The 10,366-nt window shown below is 37.0% G+C and overlaps 1 protein-coding gene across 4 annotated transcripts in view; it reads left to right on the top strand.

The window, feature by feature from the left end:
* LOC143034417 (uncharacterized) overlaps window positions 1-10,366 on the top strand; it is a 97,467-nt gene that overhangs the window by 22,055 nt on the left and 65,046 nt on the right. The window lies entirely within an intron of this gene.

Genomic DNA, 10,366 nt, shown 5'->3' with positions numbered 1-10,366 from the left:
TTTTGCAGGGTGGGGGGAAATTGCTCGTGGAGTAGTGGGAACGTAGGGAAAGAGGAAAAGGGGAGGGATTACTGAGGGAAATGGAAGGAAATGAGGAGGGAGTAGACTTTGACCAGCCAGACAAGCGGAAGGTAAACAAAAGACTTAGCGAGGATCAAATGTCTAATAAAAATGTAAAGATTAGAAGTATAGAGAGGAGCAATACAGAAGAAAGTGACGAGAATATGTTCCAGGGATTTAAAGAGGGTGGGGGGACACAACCCCCCCCCCCCCGACTGATAAGACTAGAGGAGAGAGTTGATAAGGTGATCGAGGACTTGGAGCGTAAGTTAGGTAACGTAGACTCCATTTTTCAAAGAATTGAAAGGTTGGAACAACTAGAGAAGGCTAACAGAAACTTAACTGAAGAAATAGAGGACCTAAAAAGACAGTTAGGAAATGTAAAGGAGGAGAATGAGAAATTGAAGAAGAATAGTAATGAAAACAGAGAGAAACTAGCTACAGAAGCTAAAAATTGGAGAATAACTCAAGAAGGGAATAAGGTTTCATTCACTGACATAGTCAAACAGCAATTGAAAGAACATAATGAAGACTCAGTTATTAAAGTGATGAGACAGAAGGAGAATATAGTAAGAGAATTAGCTGACAAAAAGAAATGTATAATTATATTAGGAATGGAAGAGAAACATAACCCAGATAGAACTGCAAGAATCAAGGAGGAAAATGAAAGAGTAAGCAGTTTATTAAAATTAGTCCAGGAAGATGAACCAGAAATTATAAAGGAAATTGAGGAAAAATTCAGACTCGGAAAATATAGTACAGATAAGACCAGACCAATTAAGATTAAATTCAGGTCACAAACAACAGCAGAGAAAATTCTATCCAAGACAGGGAAACTAGCAACAAATGATCAATATAAAAAGGTATGGATAAAAAGAGAAATGAATAAGGAGGAAAGAGAGGCAGAAAAGCAGAAAAGAATTGAAGCTAAGGCAAAAAACGAGGAAAGAACGGAGTCAGAGAAAGAGAGATTCTATTGGAGAGTAGTGAACATGAAAATAAAGCAGTTCGACATACTAAAGAAAAACATAAGGGAAACAGAGAATACAATGGAAGTGGCAGAAAACTAAGAGTGTCTTACACAAATATAGATGGATTGATAACAGGATTGAATGAACTGAATGATTATTTGAAAGAAAAAGAACCAGACATAATGGGAATTGTAGAAACAAAATTAAAAGGCCCACTACCACCCAACAGTGTAGGACATGATACATACAATTATTGGATTAGAAACAGAGAGAAAAAACAAGGGGGTGGAGTTATGTTCCTGACTAAGAAGGATATAAACGTGAAAGGTGTCATATATGGAAAGAATACAGTAGAGATGATTATGATAGAAGTGGAAGACCGAGATAAGAAGAGCAGAAAATTTGTGATCAATTATGTGCCTCCGAAAACAGCCTCATGGGAGGAGAGTGAACATAAAAGTATGTTAGAGGACACAAAGATAGCATTAACTAAAATAATGGAAGACGGAGGAAGAATAGTTATGATGGGCGACTTTAATTGCAAAGAAATCTGCTGGGAAGAAATGACAGTAAAGAGTGGTGATGACTCATGGGGAAATGCTCTACTTGAGATGATTACTGACCATTCAATGACACAATGGATACAAGAGAACACTAGGTATAGAAATGAAGAAGAACCATCGAGGCTAGACTTAATAATTACATCTGAACCTAGAATAGTGGACAAGATTGAATATAAAACACCAATAGGTAAAAGTGACCACATATTGATTGAACTGGAACTTAATGAAGAAAAATATATGAAAAGAAATGAACAATATAGAAAAGGAAGAATGATGTATGAAAAAACAAACTTTGATAAAATAAGAGAATTCTTCCAACAAGAAAACTGGGAAGAAATATACAAAGAAGAAACAACAGTGGAAGAGAAATGGAATATTTTGACAAAAATTTACAAAAAAGGAGTGGAAAAGTATGTCCCAAGACAAAAACAAGAAAAAGAATATGTAAAATGCTGGTACAACAAAAGTTGTAGGGAGTTAAAGGACAAAAGAGACAAAGCCTGGAACAGATGGAAAAAAGACAGAAGACCTGAAAAATGGAAAATATATACTGGTTATAGAAATGAATATGTACAAAAGTGCAGAGAGGAAAAAAGAAAATATGAAAAAGATGTTATAGAAAAGTGTAAAGATCAACCAAAACTATTCTACAGATTTGTAAACAATAAACTGAAAAACAAACAAGACTTAGAGAAATTAAGACAAGGAGGAGTTGAATACACTGAGGAAATGGAAATGGCAGAAATTATGAACAAACATTTTAAATCAGTGTTTACAAGGGAAAATATACAACCTGAAGAGATTGAGTGGAAGGAAAAAGTCCCCCCTATGGAAGAAATAGAAGTAACAAAGAATGAAATATTGACACACTTGGGTAATTTTGATGTCAGAAAATCGCATGGGCCAGATGAAATAGCAAACTGGATTCTGAAAGAATGCAGGAATGAACTGGCAGACAAAATACATAGCATAATAAGCAGTTCCTTAAAAGAAGGAAAAGTTCCAGAAGATTGGAAAAAAGCAAATATAGTACCTATATATAAAGGAGGAAATAAAGAAGAACCTACCAACTATAGACCAGTCTCTCTAACAAGTACAATAGCAAAAATATGTGAAAGAATTATCAAAAGTAGATGGGTAAAATACTTGGAAAAAAACAACGTACTAAATCCAAGGCAATTTGGATTCAGACAAGGACGATCATGCGTCACCAATTTAATATGTTTCTATTCAAGGCTAATAGATATAATACAAGAAAGAGATGGATGGGCTGATTGTGCATTTCTAGACCTAAAAAAAGCTTTTGACAAAGTACCACATAAGAAGTTGCTTAAGAAATTAGAATATGAAGGAGGAATACAAGGTAAATTGCTAAATTGGATGGAAGACTTTTTGCAAGAAAGAAAAATGAGAGTAGTGATAAGAGATCAGCACTCAAAATGGAATGAAGTAATAAGCGGTGTCCCGCAGGGAACAGTTCTGGCCCCAATAATGTTTGCTATATATATTAATGATATGGATGAAGGAATTGAAAGCTATATGAGCTTCTTTGCAGATGATGCAAAATTACTGAAAAGAGTGAAAACTGAAGAAGATTGTGAATCACTACAGAGAGATCTAAATAAAGTACAAGAATGGAGTAGGAAGTGGGAGATGGAGTTCAATACAAAAAAGTGTAGTATAATGGAATTTGGAAAAAGCAAAAACAGAATAACAGGATCATATAATTTGGGAGAGGAAGGAATAAAAAAAGTAGAAAATGAGAAGGACCTGGGAGTCATTGTTATGAATAATATGTCACCTGAGAAACATATAAATAAGATTTTTGGAGAAACTTATAATTTAATAAGAACAATCAAAGTGGCATTTACATACCTGGATGAAGAAATGGTGAGGAAAATCCTAATCACCCTGATAAGACCAAGATTGGAATATGCAGCAACGATATGGTCACCAAGTACAAAAAAATGTATAAAAAAACTTGAAAGAATACAAAGAGCAATTACAAAACTGGCACCAACACTCTCAAAACTATCATATGAAGAGAGACTACAAAAACTTAAACTACAGACACTAGAGCAAAGAAGAGAGAGAGGAGATTTGATAGCTATTTACAGAATCATGAAAGGCATAGAAATTACTGATAGAGAGAATCTGATAAAATGGGATGACAGAAATACAAGAGGACACGTTAAGAAAATAAAAAAAGACAGCTATAGAAGAGATTTTAAAAAGAACAGCTTTCCTCACAGAGCAATAGACAGTTGGAACAAGTTAGATGAGAAAGTGGTGTGTGCAAAAACAATACATGAATTTAAAAATAGTTTAGATAAAATGAGATATGAAGACGGGACCCCACGAGCATAGCTCCCCTTCCCGTAAAATACAACTAGGTACAACTAGGTAAATACACACACACACACGCACATCAAGCAATATATGAACTCTGAGTTCTCATCCTGGTGGGTAATATCTGACGATTTTCCAACACATGAACCAAGACCGTGGTGAATTACACACACACACACACACGCACACACTATAATAAACAAAGTTACTTGCTACACAACGGCGGCCCTGTTTTCAAACCACCAGCTGCCATTGATCTCCTTGTCTTGATTCATTAGGTATGTGGTTAAGTGAAACATCGTTTGCTAAAATATCACGGGGGTTTATTTCGTAGGTCTACACACGACCAGTGCATTCTGCCCTCAAGCGTAAGCTGGGGGCGGCCTGGCACAGGGTAGAGGCATTACCTGTAGTGGCTATTCTAGGACTATGAAAGTGGGGGTGGCAGTTCAGGGCCAACATATATGTGAGGGAGCACAAGAGGTTAGTTGCAAGCAAAATTAACCTTCACGGGTGGGGGAGTTCAGGAAAATATATATATATATATATATATATATATATATATGTATATATATATATGTATGTAATAAAAACTCTAGGAGCGTGTGTTCACAAATAATTCCTTCTTTGGATCTGCACTGAAGATGTAATTATACGAAAGCATTCTCAACAACCCTCACTGAAAGCGCTCTGCTTCGTTTGTTTACTTTTCCTAGTGGTTACTTATATATATATATATATATATATATATATATATATATATATATATATATATATATATATATATATATATGTGTGTGTGTGTGTGTGTGTATACACCTATCTATCTATATATATATATATATATATATATATATAATATATATATATATATATATATATATATATACAAAACTCATTACATATAGAGAGATATGAAAGCAGGTTAAGAAGGCGTATGGTCGACTGACATTAATAAATTTAAGACAGGTAGGGGTATAGGGAAGATTGTAAGACATAGTTTTCCAAACAAAAGTGTGAATAAATGAATTAATGACGATGATGACCTGACCTACTTCTGACACCCTGTGCCAGGTGGAACTTATAGGTAAGTAACTAGTAAAATCCCTCCCAACGGGTTCTGGGAAGTTTGGGCTGGGGTACGTTCAGGAATACTATAAAGACAGGTCTACAAAGTGTTTCAAACTACATAAGACCACTCACAAAGAAGTGTTTAAATTACTGGCGAGCATAAGTGCCAATAAGGCTACAGTGTTAGACGACATTCCTGCGAGGTTTTTAAAGGATGGAGCCACATTTATAACTCGTCCAGTAACCCACATAATAAATCTGTCTATCAGTTCAGGATTTATCCCAAGCGACATAAAAAGGGCTCGGGTAACACCTCTTTATAAGAAAAACGCAAAAACTGAGACAGGTAACTACAGGCCTGTTTCAATTCTAGGTATTATTTCCAAGGTTTTGGAACGTATTGTATACAATCAGTTAGATACCTACCTCAAGGAACGTAGTCTACTATACGCCATGCAATCTGGTTTTAGAACGAATTACTCAACAGACACCAGCTCAATATACCTTTACGATCAGATAAAACAGGAATGCGACAGAGGTAACTAACTACATGGGTTTAGTTTTTTTGGATCTACAAAAGGCATTTGACACAGTGGACCATGATATTTTATTAAAAAAAAACTTCAAGCATTAGGAGTGGCGAATGTTGGCTGGTTCAAGCCCTACCTTATAGGTCGCAAACAACTTGTACAGGTAAATGGAGCCTGCTCAGGTGAGAGATAACTTGTAGTGTACCACATGGTTCAATTCTAGGACCGCTACTGTTCCTGGTCTATATTAACGACATGCCAGGTGCGGTGAACTTTAAGTTACTGCTATATGCAGACGACTCTGCACTAATTGTCTCAGGTAGGGACCCAGTTGAAGTAGAGGAGGCACTGAGTGTCGAACTGGCATCAGTCCAGGACTGGCTCATAGATAACAGGCTGTCTTTACACCTCGGTAAAACATAAGGTATTGTCTTCGCATCAAAACCCAACCTCAGGAAACACCGCGATGTACAGGTCAGATGTGGGGTTAATGTCTTGGAGTCAAAACAAGAGGTAACCTATCTTGGAATACCCTTAGATCAGTCCCTCTCGGGGAATGCCATAACGGATAAGATTGTATCCAAGTGTTCACATAAAGTCAAATTTTTGTACAGAAAAGCCAGAAATTTTGATTTGGAAACAAAGAAGCTTCTGGTCTCAGCCTTGTTACAGCATCACTTTGATTACGCTTGTAGCTCTTGGTACAGTAGTCTGAGCAGAAAAAACCAGTCTCGGCTACAGGTTGCACAAAATAAGATAATAAGATTCATGCTAAATTTACCTCAACGTAGTCATAGTGGTATAGAAGAATTTAGCAAGGTAGGAATGTTACCTGTAAAATATCGTGTCCAGCAGCTGAAACTAAACCAAGTTTACAATGTCGTTCATAATTCTGCTTCCACATATTAGGCGTCCGGAGGTTAAGGGGCGACATCGCCAATCCCAGATTTTGAGTAAAACGCGTTCAAATTTGAACTATCTATACTGGACATGTTGATATGTATTTTACTCGTCTTGCCTAGCCATATACGAAAAAACAATAATGTTGTGTTGGAAAAGAAAATCATAACACACCAAAATTTGCATACCCCAGTATGCAAAATAGTTATGAAAATAAGAAAACCCATTTTTTTTTACATTTTTAAAAACTTCTTTGTTCACCATAAATACACTATAAACCATCTTATTGTAAACCTATTTTTTTATGAGTTTCTATAGATTGGCAATTGTAACATATGGTACATACCACACATTTACAGTATTTGTCCCTCTGTTCCCAATGCAAATGGTTCATAGATTATTGTCAGATAATTACTACAAACACTTACATCCTCATTTGTGCAGAGCAAGCGCCAGTGGAAGCGTTGGGGGGGGGGGGTTAATCACAATCGATGATGTCGTCATCCGGGTTGTCCTCTTGCTCCCTGTTGGTGGCGACGTCATCTTCCAACAAGGAATCTTGTCCCCGACAAAGGTCATCGTAGAAATCCTTAAATGATGGGTGAACATAGTGACTTAGATTCATCACATCTTTAAACTTCTCTTTAGTCAGCTTGGTTGGCTTCTTATACAGTTGCTGAAGAGGTACACTAGGTAGGAAAGACTTTTGAGCATCATACTCGCTCTGCTTCCCCTTTTGCAGATCACAAGTCCCATAACCATTCTTGATTTTGAAGCCTGCCTTGTTGTCAGAGTTGACAACAAACATCTCGGCATCTTTGAAACCAGACCCCTGCACCCTGGATTTAGTTACATGCGCCTGTTGTACACCAAAGTCAAAAAAGTTTACTTGTGTCATCTTGACACAAGATATTGCTTGGCCAGTATGTGGAAATCATAGAAAATAGATTTCTCGATAATTTTCTAGGGCTAACTCCAAATTGTTGATTTGGCGATGTCGACCCTTTACCACCGCACGCCTCATATGTGAGCTGTAATTTTACGTTATCGGCTGAGAACCGAACCCGGAACAATCAAGGGTCTCTTATTGTACCTCATGCAGGTCCCTTCACCAAAAACAGCTTTCACTTCACAGGTGCTCAACTATGGAACTCACTACCTGTGTCCATTAAGAAGTCAAATAGCAAGGTTACCTTCAAGAAAAAAGTCAAGGGTTACTATATGTCTCAGCTATGGACAGAGAACAGCCTTGATTTTATGTACTACTAGCTTAGTGAGGGATACCTGACTCCATGAGTAATACCATCCAAATCTGCGTTCACTCATAACTGTTCTGACCTCCCCCCCCCTTTTTTTTTGTCCTTCAGAAGTTTAGTTTAGTATAACAATGTTTGATGTTACAAATTGGTTTCCACCTTTGTTTTGCTAGTCATAGTATGGTATATGTCTCAGGTAGGGTCCGAGAACAGTTATGATCTGACCATAATACAAGCCTGGTGAATCAGGGCACCAGGCAACGAGGTAATTGGACTTTTTCCTCGTTCTCCTTGTTGCTTTAATCATACGAATACTGGTCCCCCTGTACCCTACTTCTGGTGCTTCAGGTTATAATGTACTACTTCCTAGTGCTCATACTAAGTGCCCACTCCGTCCTGAGATTCAGGTAAAATTTTATAATTGATTAATAGGTGTCCCTAGCTGCAATGTAGCATTCACTATAACATGTTGATACAGCTGTAGAATACTGCAGTATATCATTAATGGTACCACTCTGATATAGTACTCACTCATACTGTTTTGTTACAATTCAATATTATATTGTTGTTCCTTTGCTTAATGCAATGTTCCTTATTATGATGGAGCTCAATTTTTGGTCTCAATATCCTATGTGTTACGAACATTTTAGTAATATTAGCAAAACTATAACAAAGTTTATGTGTCATATGTGTACTGACTGGTATTACTCATGATTGTTTCCGATCCCATTAACACCCTACGTATGTTGTCTGTGTAACTTAGTGTAGAATAACAATCTAATGAGGACCACAATGGAAATAAGCGTACATGCTTTTCGTGTTATCCTCAGCAATTTGCAATTATTATTTCGAACTATGTGTTCTTGTCATTATCTACACTTCATGTATATTGATTCTTTGCCAAATAAAGTCTATCTATCTCTTTGTGTGAAACAGAAACGCGGGGGGACGTGTGCAGTCTTTATTAATAAGTGGGTTCCGCGTACAGAGGTGAGTCACAATAGGAGAGCCACATGCTCACCGTATGAGGGACAGTTCTAGACTGACTTGGGGCTACGTCGTGTTCCCTGCGCAGAGGGAAATCTATGCCGTGCCCTACATATCTATCAATGGGGGCCTTGTGCCCAAGAGTCCTTGTAACCTATGGTGCCCTGCTCGTCGTGTCGAGCGCCAGGGCCCAGGATAACACTACACCACACTATCTATCTATCAACAGCGCCAAAGCTCAGTGCGTATGCGTATAGTCTAACGACGCACGCAGAGCGGTTACGTAGTATAAAAACTACGTAACTACTTATATAAAACATTCACTATATATTGAAATTAAGTGATTAAGTACAACATATATATTGCGATTAAGTACTACATATACAATAAAGGAATATTACATATACAATAAGGAGAAGAATGAACATATACTAACGATAAGTAACTATAAGTAGAGATGAATTACTACAGGTATATGTCCCGTTATCAATAAAACAAGAAAGCATAGACACAATAGGAAATATAAAATAGCTTTAATATTAAGCTTCTCTACAAACACTAAGAAAAATATACATGCATTCCACTGAATGTAAAATATGGCAAGCAAGGAATGTATGAATTGGCTCCATACTTTCAGTAATGTTACTCGTGTATTCATCCCCTATCATATAATCTGTTACCCCATAAATAAACCGCATGAGATATTGAGTACATGAATGACTTGATATTTATTTTCACTCGAAAATGAATGATGGTCACTTTTTAACTTATACCATCCCTCCCTTCTATTACTTCCGTTAAATCTCTCCGTGACTCGTCTTCTTACGGTGTCATACAAGGATGTAGCGCTGTTTGTCAACGACAGAATATTACACGTAGAAATATATTTCACCATGTGACATTGTCCATGGCCTTGCTGTATCGTCAACAACGTGCTAATCTGTCTTCACGGTCGTCTAAGCTCTCCAATTCGTATTTTACCTTTGATTTGGGTTTGACACTTGAAGGACCAGCGCCGACCGTTGTGAGTTCGTTCGAGTGAAAACGACTTCCGTTACAATATTCTATTTTTCAAATCTCCTAATATCAAATTATCTCTCCGCCATATAGCAAAACTGAGTGACGAACTATGAGATTGTAAACTTATACGAATATTAGACATACTGTTGAAATGTTCTTAGAGAATTCTAGATTTCTGTAACGGAATTCCTATTCTGTTTATTCAAATGGAGGTAGGATGTGGGGGGGGGGGAAGCCCAGTGTGACAACCCATTATTTGAATAAAATCACCTGGCGGTAGGTGGTAAATGTATACAGCATTTTCCTGCAATATATCAATGTGAGTATGCTAGACTCCCCCCTCTGAAAAATGTAAGAAATATGCCACAAATTTATTTCGCATGGAGTCGATTGGGTGTTGAGGGGTTATTACACTGAGCTATTTTTCCTCCGACATCCCACCTCCAATCTACATTTGAATGACTCGAAAAAGACTTCGCTTCATGAAATCCAGACTCTAAGAACATTTCAACATTTCGTAAAACATTTGTATATGTTTACACTAGTTCATCAGTCAGCTTTGCTATATATTATATGCCAGAAAGGTAATTTGATATTTGGAAATTTGAAAAATAGATAAAAATGCATGTCAGAAAGATGCCAAGAAATGCTTTTTCCAT

Source organism: Oratosquilla oratoria, chromosome 17 (genome assembly GCF_046742065.1).
Source record: "Oratosquilla oratoria isolate Oo_2021 chromosome 17, ASM4674206v1, whole genome shotgun sequence".
NCBI classification, from domain to species: domain Eukaryota; kingdom Metazoa; phylum Arthropoda; class Malacostraca; order Stomatopoda; family Squillidae; genus Oratosquilla; species Oratosquilla oratoria.
Note: the sequence above shows the minus strand (reverse complement) of the source record. Positions and strands in the feature narration are given on the sequence as shown.